The sequence below is a fragment of the Buteo buteo genome, chromosome 2, assembly GCF_964188355.1.
Source record: "Buteo buteo chromosome 2, bButBut1.hap1.1, whole genome shotgun sequence".
Taxonomy (NCBI): domain Eukaryota; kingdom Metazoa; phylum Chordata; class Aves; order Accipitriformes; family Accipitridae; genus Buteo; species Buteo buteo.
This window is the reverse complement of record NC_134172.1, coordinates 229095-244786: the sequence shown is the minus strand read 5'-3', so window position 1 is coordinate 244786 and position 15692 is coordinate 229095.

The following is a 15692-nucleotide window of genomic DNA, read 5'->3' as shown; positions in this document are numbered from 1 at the left end:
TTTGTAGGAGAGAGAGTAACTGGAATAAAGTGCCATATGTAGATTTGTTCTTTTTAAGTGAACGTATCTGACGGGGACCGGAAGGGAGTCTCCCAGCAGAACCTCTGGTTACAGCTAAACTGGGAGAACAGAAAATTGAATTTGCATTGACACTAGAGTCACCTTTTCAGTTTTAAATACCTTAGAGGGAGAGTTAAGTTTTGAAGAAATTGGTGGTGTCGGTGCAACAGGTGAACGAGAAACTAGACCCTTCTTTAAGTCTTTAACCATGAAATTAGGAAAGCAACGGGTCACTCGGCAGTTTTTGTATGTGCCAAATTCTCCTAAACTCCTGTTAAGGAGAGATCTATTTGAGAACTTAGAGGCAGAAATTAAATTTCAAAATGGAGAGATTAAAATTTTAATTCCAGAAACTAAACGTATCGAAGCATTGGTTTTGTTGTTAACAGGATGGTTACCGACAGCAGAAGATTATACCAGTCAAAGTCTAATGCTGTAATTCCAATCGTCTGGACTGGGAAGTTCCTGGTAACTCCGAAAAGCAGAACCCGTGAGAGTTGATTTAAAGCCGGGATGGAATCCGGTAAGAATTAAACAATACCCCCTAAAACCGGAAAGTCAGAAAGGGTTAGTAATGGTAATACAAAAATTTTTAAGATACAAATTGTTAACAGAATGTGAATCCAGATATAACACCCCGATCTTGCCTGTTAAAAGGCTAATGAAAAAGATGATAGATTAGTTCAAGACCTCCTCAGAGCAATAAATCAAATAGTACAAGATATTCATCCGGTAGTAGCAAATCCTTATACTTTGTTAGCAACCCTAGCGGAGAAACAAGAATGGTTCACAGTGTTAGACCGAAAAGACGCCTTTTTCCGTATTCCCTTGGATCCCAATAGTCAAGAGGTTTTTGCTTTGGAATGGGAAAATCCTGAGACTGGGAGAAAAACACAATATACGTGGACAGTCTTGCCTCAAGGCTTTAAGAATAGTCTTACCATTTTTGGAAATCAATTGGCACGAGAATTAGAGATATGGAAGAAAGAAAATAATCAAGAAATCTTGCTGAAATATATGGATGATCTGTTAATTGTAGCTGAGACGGAAGAACAATGCACAAAGTTAACTATTAACTTTTTGAACTTTTGGGGAATCGGTGGATATCGAGCGTCAAAAGAAAAAAAACAAATAACCCAGAAAGAAGAAACTTACGTAAATGAGTTTTAAAATCCTAAAAGGGCAGAGACAATTGGGAACTGAGAGAAAAGAGGCAATTTGTCATCTCCCCGAACCTAAGACGAAAAAAATTAATGACGAGCATTTCCGGGAATGGTCGAGTGGTGTCACCTGTAGATGATAAATTGTGGCTTGCTGGCCTGACCTTTATAGGAGCAGCTCAAAACCTCAAACAACGGATTGGACCGATGCCGAGAAAGCTACTTTCCAAGAATTGAAACAGGCTGTAATAGGGGTGCCAGCCCTAGGCCTGCCAGATCTCACAAAGACACTTGAACTTTTTGCTCGTGAAAGAAGAGGTATAGCTCTGGGTATCCTGGCCCAATATTTAGGGCCAAGTGGGCAAGCTGCGGCCTACTTCTCGAAGCGCTTAGATAATGTGAGTCTGGGATGCTCTGGTCGTCCGAGAGCCGTCGCTGCAACTGTGCTACTGATCCAGGAAGCTCGTAAGTTTAACCTGAGGACAAAGGATTACCGTACGTTTCCCATATGATAACTGTTGTGCTAAAACAGAAACGGGGGGCATTGGGTATCCCCTAGCAGGATGCTGAAATACCAAGTGGTGTTGCTGGAACAAGATGATGTTTACCTAAAAACTACTACCACCGTTAACCCTGTTGCGTTTTCAACAACTGCTCAAGTTAAAGGAGAACTGGAACGTGACTGCTTGCAGACAATCGAAAGAGTTTACTCCAGCCGACTGGATCTCTGAGATGTGCCGCTAGAAGAAACGGATTGGGAACTACATGCCGACGGAAGCGGTTCCATCTGTGAAGGAAAACGTTTATCAAGATAGACAATAACTACTGAGGAGGTAATTGCGTTGCCAGCTTTGCCTTCGACGATATCTGCCCAAAAGGCTGAATTGATAGCTCTTATTCGAGCTCTGGAACTAAGTCAAGGAAAGCGAGTCAACACTTGGACAGACTCAAAGTATGCTTTTGGAGCAGTACGCGCACATGGAGCGATGCGGAGAGAAAGAGGACTGTTACCTGCACAAGGAACCACCATTCAGCGCGCAGAACAAATACCGGAATTGTTAGAAACCATTCAAAAACCAACAGCAGTCACGATGATGCACTGTAAAGCACATCAGTTAGGTAAGACCGGTCCGAACGCAGGTAACCGACTGGCTGATAAAGCTGCTAAAGAGGCTGCAGAAAAAGGCATCCTAGCACTCGTTCCAGAGAAAAGTATAAAGTTGCCTAAAGAAACTCCAAAGTATAACGAAAAAGATGAAGAATTAATTATTAGATTGCAGGCTAACAAAATGAAACAGGATAGGCTGTAACACCGACAGGTCAAATAATAGTCCCACCCACAATAATAAGAGAAGTTGCCCGAGCTGAACATCACAAAGTATACTGGGGAACAGAAAGCGAAATATGACAAAGATTGCTTAAACAATTATAAGCGGATGTGAAATTTATATATAAAATTATCCCCGAATCAGTAATAAGATCATCTTTGGGATTATTAAAGAAGGAAATTTTTTTAGGAGAATATTAGCAAATTGATTTTATAGAATTGCCTTGAAAAGAAGGATCTATCCTAGTTTTAGTTGATATCTTTACTGGGTGGCTCGAGGCTTTCCCTTGTCACAAGGGAAGAAGTCAAAGTCTTGCTCAAAGAGATAATACCAAAATGTGGGGTGCCTGTAAGAATGTCATCTGACAATGGCCCTCATTTTATAGCAAAGATTAGGAGACAAGTTGAGCAAAGTATTATCTATAGATTGAGACTATCACACCCCACATAGACCACAAGCAAGGGGCGGGGGGGGGGGGGGAGAGAATGAACTATACCCTTAAGCAACAGTCGAGTAAAATTTGTCAGGAAACCTCACTCACATGGGTTAAAGCATTACCCATGGCTCTATTAAGAATCAGAGTATAGCCAGAAGAGAAAGAAAATTGAAGTCACTATGAAATATTGTATGAAAGACCATATCAAGAGTCCTATGTTCTGAGTATCTTGAGTGCCTTTGGAGATAGGTTTTTAAAAGGTGTTATGAATTCTTTAAGCAATTCTTTTCAGGAACTTTGTCAGTATGTCTCCACAGCTGGACCCTTAGAATTGGACGTAGCAGCGCATCCCTTCCGACCAGGAGATTAGATTGACTATATATAAAACCACGGAGAAGTGGAAAGGACCGTATCGAGTCATTTTAACAACCCTTATAGCAGTAAAGGTCTGGGAGAAGAACCTTGGCTTCATTATTCAAGAATAAAGAAAGCACCAACAAGAAATTGGAAGTCTAAAGAAACTGGCCCTTTAAACCTGAAAATCTATAAGTAAGTTTCACGTTATCTATTTGGGAAAACAGCTGTGTAAAGTTTATACTATTGGGGTTGCTATTAGGAATATTGTCGAGGGCAGTAATCTTTTTGTGTGTTTATAGGGTTTATGTGGGTTTTTTTTGAGGGGTTCTAAACATGAGATAAACAAAATGAAACAATTATTGTTTGAGCTATTAATCTTGATGTTAACCGTTTTTGTAATTTGGATTAAAAAAAAAAATAAATCTAGTTTTGTAATTGATTCAAAGTTTGGTAAAGACACAAAATTTAACCTCAGTAACAGCCTGCCTTCCGATTCCAAAGTCAGATGAAAATCGAGTTCCGTGGAGAATACTGACATTGAATTTAACCAAAACTTGAGAACAGATGTAGAACAATGAGAATCATTTTAGCAAATTAAATGGGATGGATTTAAAAGGCAATTGTTTTTTTTAAATTTGAAAGAAGGAGTTATAGCGTTGTGAATTATAACATTACCAAACCATCCACCTCATGGACAAAAGAATTAATTTAATCGCCCTTCGGGAGAAACTTGTACAGGCACCCCTTGGGTCTGTCAGTTGCCAAAACCGTAGAGACAAGTGCAAAAAGGAACTTGGCATCATATTTGAAATATAAAACGCTGTTTAGAATTTACTGGAGTTCCAGGATCCTTGTTAGAGCCACCCAGAGTCGGGACCGTCTACGGAAATTTAGACTGCTTTAGACAACCAGAGAAAAATCACACATCCTAAACAGAGCTGTATGAAAGTTTATACTTGCAGCTCCTCTGACCCCAAACTCCAGCGACTTTCTCTAGTAGCTAAAGCTCTAAGATGGGGATGTATTTGTAGAAAGTATAATAATATTTTACATGATCTTTGGTCCCCTCTTAATGACGGAAAAAATTTAGCTTGGAGTTGACTGTATTAAAGGACAGGTGAAAAGTTCAGGGTTAACAGTTTGGGGGACTAGTGATGATATATGATCCACTCATCTTTTCATGAAGGAGAAAAGCAAATCGTGGACTTTAGACTTAATAACTCTATCCTCTCTCTGGAAGAAATCTCCCTTGTGGCCTCGCTGGTGGACCTGGGTCAATGGAAAAGATGATACCTGGCAATCGCCAAGTCTTAGAACTAAAATAAGATGGGTATTAAAATCTGTATTTTGACCCCAGTTAACACCTCTTCCAAATGAGGTGACTCTTGCCATCTTTCATTCAATCAAGGAAGTGCCTGCTGCTTAACTTCCCATGGGTGTTGAGGAGTTTTGTTCCGGATTTCGGTCCCCCAGCTGCGGGCCGGGGCTGGAGGAGCCGCAGGTGCGGGCAGTGAGGCTGATGGCGACGGCCCCTCCCTGGAAAGGGGGGCTGCCGGGGGAGGGGCCGGGGCGGGGCCGGTGGGAGCCCAGGCAGGAGCGGAGCGGAGCGGAGCGGTGGCCGGGCTGCGGCTGCCCCTCGGGAGAAGGTGAGCGGGGCCGGGCGCCCCTCGGACCGCGAACGTCGGAGGCGGGGGTGGCCCGGGGGAGGTGGGGGCCGCCTGTGCCGAGGCCGGGGGCGGGGGGGGGGAGCTGGGGGCTCACAGAGGGGCTGGAAGCACGTGCGCGCGGGGGAGGGGGGGGCGGCTCACAGGGCGGCTGGGAGCACGTGCGCGTGGGGGGGGTGCTCACCGGGCCCCGTGGCGGGGCTGCGCAGTCGCCCGGCGGGTCCCGGGGAAAGCCCCGAGGAGGACGGCGGGGTCCGTATCGCACGCACGGAGCGGCAGCGGGGGTGCACCGTGCCGGCGCGGCGGCGGCGGGCGCTGCGCGAAGCTGGAGCCGGGCGGGCGGGGGGGGGGCCGCGCCGTGCCGTGCCGGGGCGGCGGCGGCGGGCGCTGCCCGAAGCTGGAGCCGGGCGGGCGGGGGGGGGGGCCGCGCCGTGCCGGGGCGGCGGCGGGGGCGGGAGCGCGCTGGAGCCGCCCGGACCGGCGCTGGGGGCTCGGCGGGGACTGCGGCTGCGCCGGCGTGGGGGTGGGCGGAAACGGAAGCGGCGTCCCCTCGGGGTCAGGCAGCAGGGCAGGCTGCCTCCCGGGGCATGCCGGGAGCTGTAGTTTTCGCGGACTCGGCGGCCGGGCAGCAGCGCGGCTCTCGGGCGCGGCGTAGTCCTCGCTGCCGCCGCGGCCCCCGGAGTCCGACCAGGTCAGACTCAGGAGCGTTGCCGGTTTCGCGTGGTTTTCCGCGGGCTTCCCGCTGCGCCCGCTCCCCGACCAGCCGTGCGGACGCGCCTCCCGGGCGCATGCGCCGTCCTGCGCGTGGGGCAGCCCGGCGTTCGCGCGCCGGCTCCGGCCCCTCCGGCGCATGCGCGGTGTCCGGGAGCAGCGTGGCGGCGGCGGGCGAGCGCCGAGACCGCGGGTGAGGCGAGCGATCCCCTCCGGCGGGGGCCGGGGCGGTGGCGGTGGCGGGGGGGTGCCTCCTGCCCGCCGGCCGCCCGGGGCTGGCGGGACGGGAAGCTGCGAAGCGGCCGCTGCGGCAGGCTCCCGGTCCGCCGGAGGCGAGCCGGGCCAGGGCAGCGCCGGGCGGTTCCCCGAGAGCCGATAGAAGGGAAGAGGGGACGGAGGCGGGCACCCCCCAGGCGCTGCCAGCGGGCACCTCCCCGAGTTGCCGGAGCTCCCCCGGCGCCTTCCCCCGGCCCCGCTCGGCCCGTGCGGCTGCCCCCAGCTCCAGCCCCTCCCCTGAAGCCTGTGCTGTAGCCGCAGGCAGCCCCTGAGCCCTGTCGTGAGGGCAGCAAGCTGGCTCTCCGATGTTCTCGAGTCTCCCTGAACGTGGGTGCCGTTAGCAGCGGTGCGGGGAACGAGCGGCGTCTGCGGAAGCCCCTGCGGAAGGAGGGGCTCCGGCCAGGGTCGAGCTACGCTAATAACGGTCACTGCTGCCTCTTTCCCTCTCCCAGAGGCCACGCTGTGAGTGCGGTTGTCCGCTCGTCCCCGGGGATGCCGTTGACTGCGGCAGCCTCAGGCTCGCGTGGGCTGTCTCTGCCTGGCCTCCCTCTCCTCGCGGCGCGGGAGCACAGAGGGACAGGCGGAGCGCTTGCTGGCTGTGGACGGGAGCTGCTGAAGCTGGAGAGGCCACAGAAAGGTAGAGAAGAAGAAACGGAAGGCCGGCCGGCAGCTGCCTCCCGCTGCAGGCAAGAGAGAGCCTGCCTCTCTGGGTGTGGGAGGATCCCTCCTCGTAGTCCACAGCAGGTCAGACCGCCAGGGTCTGTATGCATGACCAGCAGCGCGGTACGGCCACGTAGTGAGCGAGCGAGCGAGGCTACGTGTCTAGGGGGCCTCATCTCGTAAGAGCTGCGAGGCGCTCGCGTGTTCCGTTATGTGGAGGACAGCCAAGCGACTGGAGTTACAGAAGAGGAAGGCAGGAGAGAAGGAGAAGGAAGATTCTGAGCTGGCAAGGCCTCCTGGCAGCTCCAAGAGCGAGAGCTGTGGTGAGTCCTGGGCCCTCGGGGCCCTGTCGCTCCTCTTGTGCGTCCCGGTCCCTCCCTGCCTCCCCCTCGCTTTCTCATGGTGCTGTGACGTTTGGGGTTTTGTTTTGTTTTGTTTTGTTTTTATTTTGCTTCCCTGTACCTCTCCTCTTCTGTCTATTCTCTTGTCCTGCTCCCTCTTCCTCTCCCCACCCCCACCCCCGTCTTTGTCCTGCAGCCAGTTGCTGTTTTTTCCTTTTCCATCTCCTTGTCCTGATCTGCATCCGCCTCTTCCCCGCCTCCCAATTTCTCTGGCCTGTTCCCCTGGCGTTCTTTTCCTCTCTGCGCCTCTATGTGCTGCTCTGTGTCCCTGCCTTCCTATCTCTCTTCTTCCTACTTTCTGTTTCTCTCTCTCTCCCTTTGTCTTGCTCGCTGTTGCTCTTTATTTTTGTCATTCTGGATCTCGCTGTCCCCGTCCTTCTTCCTGTTCATCTCTTACTCTCTGTGACCCTTTGTGCTGCTTCCTGCCCCTTTTTTATTCACCCTCCCTCTCTCTGCAGGGCTCCTGATACCTCTCTTTCTAAATTCCCCACCGCCCCGTGCTTCTCACGGTCTTTGTCTTTCTCGCGCTCTCTCTCTCGTTGTCATCGTTCTTGTCTGTCGCTCTGTCTTGCTTCCTGTCCCGTCGTTTCTCGCTGTATCCCTTTGTCCCGCTCCCTGCTCGTATTCGTATTCCTCTCTGTCCTGAGGACCGTCCCAGTTTTTGATCTCCGTCCTGCCGCTGTCCTGATTTTTCCTTCTCTGCCATGTTCCCTGTCCCTCTTTCTGTCGCTTTTCCTCTGTCCCTGCTGCTTAGTTCTCCATCTCTGTCCAGACCCCTGTCCCTTCCCCCCCCCGCCCCGCCTTGCTGTCCCTCTGCCTTGCTTTCTTGCGCTACCTTTTCTGTCTGTCTTTCTCTGCCCGGTTCCCTCTCCCGCCCTTTCTGACTGTGTCCCCCCGTCCAGCTAGCTGTCGCTGCTTTCTTTTTTCTGTTCCTCAGTATTTTTTTCTTTTTTCCATATCTCTCTCCCACTGCCCATCGCAGTTGGTTTTTTTTCCCCTCCGATGCTGGCCTGCTCTTTGTCCCTTTTGTCTGTCTCCTCTCTGTCCTTCTGTCATGCTCCCTGTGTCTGTTTAATCCCTTCCTCTCTGTCCTGCAGCCCGTCGCTAATTTTTTTTCCTCTTCCGTCCCTTTGTCCTGCTCCCCGTCCTTGTCTCTCTTTCCCTTGGTTCTGCCTCCCGTCCTTTTTTCCTTTCTTGCTCCATCTCTCTGTCCTGCTCCCTATCCCTCCCGCGCTCTCTCTGTTTCTGTGTCCTTCTCCTTGCCTTTCCCCACGTTGTCTGTCTTGTTGTTCCCTCTTTGGTTTTCTTGTTTTCCGGGTGGCTGGGCCCGGCTACCCGTGGGGGTGCTTCGGCTGGGAGGTCTGGGGTGGGGGGCCTGGCCGTGCCGGTGATGGCGGGGAAATAAAGCCTGAAACGGCAGTCGAGAAGCGACGCCCTGCCTGTGCTGGGGCTGCCCTGCAGAGGCGTGGGGCCGGGCCCTCTGCAGGTCCCGAGCACTCCCCGAAACTGCGCGTGGGGCCCCGGGGGTGCAGGGCTGTGGGGTGGCTACGCTCGGCGTCGCCCGTGGGCAATGCAGGGTCAGAAGTGGAGAACAAGTTTTCTGTTCCTGGGGCTTGACAGCAGGCTCGCGTGGCTGATTCGGGGGCTCGGAAACAGACCGAGCTGGGCGGCTTTGGGCCCAGAAACAGAGGTCCGGCCCTGCGTGTTTGAGCCTTGAGAACAGGCTCAGCAGCCGGGTTTTTTGGCTCCCAAATGGGCCCCGAGTCAGGTGGTGTGGGGGCCAAAAGCGGGAGCCGGCTTGGCTGGTTTTGCAGGCGGGTGGGAGGGTGTTGGGGGCTGCGGGGGGAAGCGGGGGGCGGGCAGGGTGCGTGGTCCCTCCCCGTAGATGGGGGTCTGGTTGTGTCGGACGCCGAAGTTCGGGAGGCCGGCACGCAGCAGGCCGAGCTCAACATCTGCGATGGTCTGTGGGGGGGGAAGGCGCTTTTCACACCCCACGTGCCCTCTTTGAGTCCAGCTCTTCTTTCTGCGCCGCTCAGAATAGTTATTAAGTAATTAATCGCCCAAACTTAACGCATATTTACTTGGCGTGTAACTCTGATGTTTAATCCTAATGCTCCAGTTCTGACAGCAGTTGATATGCAACCTTATGGAAAGCCCAGACCGTTGCACGTAGCTGGAGCTTGTAAGGAGAAGCAGCTGAAATCAGGCGGAGCTTCAGTGCGGAGCTGGGGCTTCAAGGAGCCAGAACTGTAGCAAGCGGGAGCTGGAACGAGGCGGGGTGTCCGCTGTCTGGAGCGTGCATTAGCCAGAGGCAAAAGTACCTGCGGCTGTAACGAGCAGGGGGCGCGATTAGCTGGAGCGTCTTTTCGCTGGAGCGTCCGTCGGCCGGACTGCGCTCCCAGCACGGCGGAAGAGCGGCCGGGCGCAGGCAGGGCTGTCCGCAGCAAGCAGCTCCGAGCAGCAGGGAGGTGAGTTGTCCTTCTGCCAGCGGGGAGCCCGGCCTCTTCCCTCGGGCATGCAATCCACACCACGCTCCTCTCTCTGCGTGGAGTGTCTCTCCCGGTCCGTTCCCGCGGGCAGAAGCGAGGTGGGGGTCCCCCGGCTCACCTGGGGCAGCCCCCCCCCCCCCCCCGCGAGGGGGCACGGGCGAGGTGTCGTCGTCCCCTCGGTACCGGGCAAAGGGGAGAGAAACCGGCTGGCGAGAGCTCCTGGGGTGCAGAGCCCTTCCGGCAGAATCCTCCCCTGTCTTTTCACCGTTGGCTGGGTGTGACAAGCAGGTTCATTTCTTTGTCTCCTCTTCTCCCAGCGTCACCTTCCGCGTCACACGAAGAAAATCCCGCGTGGTTAATTCTGCTTGCTGCTCAGGTAATCGCACGTATCGGGCTGGGGGAGCGGAGAGAAACACTTGCGAGTTCGAGGGCACTACAGATGCTCCACGTTAAACCCACAGAGAAGGTAAATTTGCTGCTAGTGCCGAAAAGCTGATGGAAAAATTGCTGTTAGCAGATCGTGCCCTGTTCCTGAACCGGTCTCTTGATGTGTTTTTGTTTCAGGTGAAAGAATGAAATGTCCTGTCTGGTAAATTCAGAGCTGCCTGTTAGCTTCTTTAGGGGGCCGAGTGTTTCTCTTCTCTCTGTTCATACTGATTTTATGGGCAAGTTGGAAATAGCCTTTTACTTTTTCATGTATAACTGAATTGTTAGGAATATGTGGTGTCCCTGTAGTTCATTTTTGAGCACCTAGATGCCAGTAGAAATGTAATGAGTGAAACATGATGGGAACTGGTACTTGATTTTTATTTGGGTTTTTTGTTTTTTTTTTTTTTTTTCCCTTCCCCATTAAGAGTGTTGATGGCATGTTGTCCCGTGGCACAATCCCCATTCCATTCAGCGGAGTCTTCAGTCTAGGACTTTTAAGTGAAAAAGTTTGTCCTTCCAAAAAGGGACTAGTCATTCCTAGGACCGAGGCATAGACTTGCAAGGAGAGTCGCTTAAGTACGTGATCGGAATGAAAGCCAACTTTCAGTTGATGTTGCTGCTGTTGGTCTTTGCTTTCATTGATTTCTCCACCACTCCCTCGTGGTTGGGAGCTCTGAATCGTAATGTTTTTCAGTCTCTAACACATTTCCACCCCCACCCCTCAAAAAAAGGAGAGGCAGTGTCTAAAAGTTAATTAGTTTCCTCACAAATGCGTGAGTAAATAAAATGTGAGTTATGATGATTAAAACCATAGAAATGACACCAGTCTTGCAGATCTGGGCTATTTCTGAACAGGCATTCATCACACGCAAAAGTCGCCAGGGTACGGATCACCTGCGCTTCATGCTCTGACAAGACAAAATGCTGAGGCAGGGATGAGCTCTGAAAGAAGAAGGGGGAACAAAAAAAAAAAAAAAAAAAAGAAGGATACAGGGTCACGGTTTTGTTTTGTTGTTGTTTGTTCTTCGAGAGTGCAATATTGACTGGTGCCAGCCTGCAGAGCTCTTCTGCTGCCTGACCTCTCCTTCTCTTTCATGGCTGTAATTGTCGTTTGGATAATTGTAGAAGAGCAAGTAAGTTATTTGCCTCTGTGAATGTGCTGGTAATACCAGGAAGGCAAATGCTTGAACCGGTAGTGAATAACTGGGCTACGAGTAGAATTTCTGAAGGAAGAACAGCAGCAGCAACAGGAAGCAAATAGCAAGTGACCAAAAACTTGCGTGTGTCAAACGCATCAAAGCTTTCTTGCCGAATGTTGTTTGGCAATATGTTCCAAGTGGCTTTTTTTGGTAAATGTAAATTTTCAGGAAGTTCAGGGCTGTGTGTGGCAAAACGTGTCCCTCTGCGTACGCGTCCTGCTACGGAAATAGCGTGGGTCAGTGGCAAGTCCAGCGGCTGGGCTGCTGTTCCCTGCTCTCGACGTTGCCGTGGTAGTGTTGCGGTATTTAGACCTTCACGGACAGGCTGAGGAATGGAAGGAGAATGCCTGTTTTCTGTAAGGGCTCAGAATGCCTACCCTTTTCTCTGCCTGCCGCTCCCCTGTGCGTGAGATGAAGCTGTTTTATTTTTCTCCCTTGTTCCTGGTCTCAATATTTCTGGAGCTGTTGCTGCTGTGGGTTTGCAATTGGTGTTACTGCGTTTTTGTAGCGTTGTGGCGATGGGTCGTTTCTACTGTGGCGAAGCGTCGAGATACGGTTTTCGGTTTAAAGCGTCAGAAACTACGTTCACCGGAACCGGTAACTCGCGGCGTAGGGGAAACCGATCTGGCGCGTGCAGCTGTGCTCGCAGGGGTGCTCGGTGGCTCCTCATCAAAACGGCAGGGTGTGTGCGTGGACATCCGTAGGGTTGCGCTCTGGGTCCGAGAGCGTTAACGTATTTTTGCTGTTGGAAGATGGAATGGAGCGTGTGCCTGTTAAATCTCAGGGCGGTCAAAAGCTAGGAGGGACCCTGAGCGGGTTTGGTGGCACAACTGCGGTTTTAAAAGATCTTGCCCAGTTGGAGCAACGGCCTGGAAAAAAGGATTCTTTTTTTGCAACGAGGCAGTTCACAAGGACAGATGTGTTGCTGTGCTCCTTAGCAAAAATACTCAACTTGGGACGTATAGGGTGATGAAGCCTCGGCTATACTAAGGCTTGAGAAAATGTAGGTAGGTCTCTATGTCTGTCACCTGCGTGTATCTAGGAAAGTGAGTTCTAGTGAAAGTAAAGTTGCCAGTGAGTCAAAAAAGAAAGGGGGGAAAAAAAAAGAAAAGGCACAGTTGTCTGAAAAATGCAAAAGCTCTAGTGGCCCGTGTCAACAACCGTACCGAAGATGACGCAAAAATAGTTTTTCCTCCGCTCAGTCGTACTGTCTTCACAAACCTTCACAAAAAAAAAAAAAGAAGGCAGCTTTGGATTCCTACCCAGCTTTGTGCTAATGGTTTTTTTTCTTCTCTCAGCTGGATGTCAGCTGGCACCGTTTTGCCGTGGTTGCCCTTTCTTCTGCCGTGACGGTACGAGACAGATGGAAAGATTCCGTAGTGGCCTGCAAGTACAAGGTACGCCTACGATGTGTGTCTGCGTTTTTCCAAAGGTACTTGCGGTACGGACTTTAACGTTGAGAGTGTGCCAGCTCTCCTTCTACTTTTTTTTACATGAAATATTTTAACAGAAATACTAAAAATAAGTTCTGTTCTGGAGCATGTTACACCTATACAAAGTTTACTTCCCTCAGTTTATTTTCTCTTCCTGAAAGCATAATCTTCTGTTGCTGTGTGCTTGCTAGTAAATGATACTGTGAAACTAATTTTGTACTAAAAGAGGGAAGAAACTGTTCGTAAGAGTTCAGCTGTTCAGAAGAAACAGACTTTGTTTTCATGATAAAACCTTTATGCTTTTACAGTCAATGATTTCTTTTTTTTTTTAAATATCTTATAGTAGTACTCAAAAACGTTACGGAGATAATTAGCATCTGTACTAAAAGCAGTCAAGGTCAAAGAAGAGACGCGGGCAAAACAGGACAAATGGGCGTCGCATCTGTGTGTTTGCCAGGCTTTGCCAGGCTTTCCCAAGAAGCATTAGTAGCCTTGTAACTAGTGACAGTGATTCCTGAGGTGGTTTTGATGAGTTACTGCTTCAGTAATGTATTTTTTCCTTTAACCTACAGTGTGTAATTTTGACTTCAGTTGGAAAGAGATTTTCCAAAATGGAAGTCTTTCTCTCTCAAAGAAATTTTGTTTTAGGAACTTCCCATCAGAGTGGATCTTCAGAGGTGATTGACTTGACAGTAGAAGTCATCAGTAACGAGACTTTTCACTCTCTTTAAAAAAAGAGGGAAAAAAAAAAAAAGGTCAATTTCCTTCCAAAGACCCAAGCACAGCCCATCTTCCTAAAGTTGATGGCATCACTGGTCTTTGGTTTCTCAGTTGTAACAGTCGAGATAACATGAAAATGTGTTGCTCTGCATGCTTCAGTACTGCCAAAAGCATTACGAAACCCACCAGTCCTTTTTGGTAGTCTGAGGTATTGCAGCAGTGGGGATTTTACAAATTGACTTGCATTGTTTAAACTGTAACTGCCAAATAGCTGTAGTATATGATTTGTTAGGTGTATGTAAGCAGTTAGGTATTTGTCTAAACATTTAAAAAGAGAGGCAACTGAATGTTATGGGTTTTTTTCCTGATGTTTTGACGGAGTGCTCTGAAGTACTTTCCTTCTGTCTGGCTTTCAATGGTGCGTTTCCCTGGCAGTTCAGTAGCACCTCTCTTGGGCAGCTCAGCTGGCCAGGTGTCCCTCCGCGTTATGCAACACGCACAAAAACCCCTAGTCCCATTAAAACCGTGTACTTTGGAGAGAGATAATTTAATGGTATGAATTCAGAGCTGTGCAAGTTAAGGTAATGGAAAAGGAAAATCAAATACTTTTATAGTATAAGTATTTTTATTGGATGTATATAAACATGGGCACACCTTTTTAGTGTAAAGTGAATGATTGAGATTTATTCTTTATTTTTCATTTTGCTCTTTGAAGTTTTCCACTTCGCTTTCAGCTTTATTCACCAAACAAGCAAGATGCAAAGCAGCAGCAGGAGCAGCAGCGCAAGGGCTGCAGCTGTTGCGGTGGATCCGTAAGCGTAGATTCTGATTGTGTACGACCTCGTCCCGCAGCCTCCCAGGGTTATCTCCCTGCAGCAGTGCTGTAAGGAAGGGAGGAGACGTTTTCCAACACCGGCGAGAGTGTTTACTTGTATGCTAAGAAGGTGTTCAAAGTGGTATCAATTAGCCTAAGTGCTGATTTTAAGTGCTCAAATCGCTCTTAACTTGTAAAGGAGGTGGTGTATTTCAAGCTGACCTGTTTACCTGGAATCCTCCTTTAGCTCAGCGACTCTTCTTGTGCACCCCCAGCCTCTGCTGGCAGGGCGGTATGAGAAGCTGGAAGGTCCCTGACTTAGTCTAAACGCTGCTTAGCAACAGCTACAGCATCGGGGTGTTGTCAACATTGTTCTCATTCTAAATCCAAAATGGCCCTGTACCAGCTAGTCAGAAGAAAATGAACTTTATTCCAGCCGAAACCAGGACAACCCCAAACCCCCTGATTCTGGGTCTGCAACGGAAAAAACCAAACAAATTTGGGACTCCTGGGAAAGCCAAATCCGCCTGGATTTGTGCAGCTGGAAAGCAAAAAACCCACCCCATTTTCATGCACAAAACCGCAACCAAAAGATCACCCCTTTTTATGTTGTGGAAAAGCACTGAAACACACCCCAAACTGAGTATTTTGAAAAAGCAGAAAACTCCCCAGTTTGGGGAAGATTGGGGGTGAAGCACAGGCAGTTTGAGGGGCGTTGCTGGGGGTCCTCCCAGTGTGGATTATCTGCTGTGGATGCTCTGTTGCGGGTTATCCCAGGCGAGTTACCTGCTGTGGATCATCCTGGGTGGACTCCCTGGGGTAGGTCATCCCCACCCGTGTCCCCCCATGCACCTTTGTACCCTCACCTACCCTCCCCCCCCCCCCCCCCGCATGTGTTTCTCCCCCATATGCCCCCTGCTGCTCCAGCCCGCCCCCTTCACCCATGCGAGTTTTTAACCCATGCGAGTTGTTTCCCCCTGCATCCCCTGCTCTTCTGTCTCCTGTCCCGTCCCCCCCGTTTCCCCCTTCTTCCTTTCCCTCCTCCATATTCCACACCACCACCACCACCCCCCCCAATCATCCGTCAGGCTCCAGACCCCTGGCATGCTGCCTGCACCCCATTCTCTGTCATTTTTTCTTCTTCTTTTCCTTGCAAGTTGTTGTTGTTGTTGTTGTTGTTTCTTTTTAATGATTAGACTGTTTTCGTTTCAAGCCATGAGTTTTCTCACTTTCGCCCTTCCGATTGTCTCCCCGTCCCACTGGGGGCGGGGGAGCGAGTGAGCGGTCGCGTGGGGCTTTGTTGCTGGCTGGCGTTAAACCACGACACGAGGTGAGTTGCAAGCCCTGCCTGGCTAATGCTGGAGGCTCTCTATGTTCGTCCTGCCATCTTGACGGGCCGTCCTTGTTCTTCATTGCCGCTTTATAGCGAGCGCCTCTCGCTCTGTAAGCGGCAGTACTGGGGCCGTGCAGGTACTGCGTGTTGCAGGCAGCAAAGGGCAATTGTGTCGCTTGCTGGCGGGAGCGGCAAGGAGTGCGGAGCCACCCTCGTGTAGGG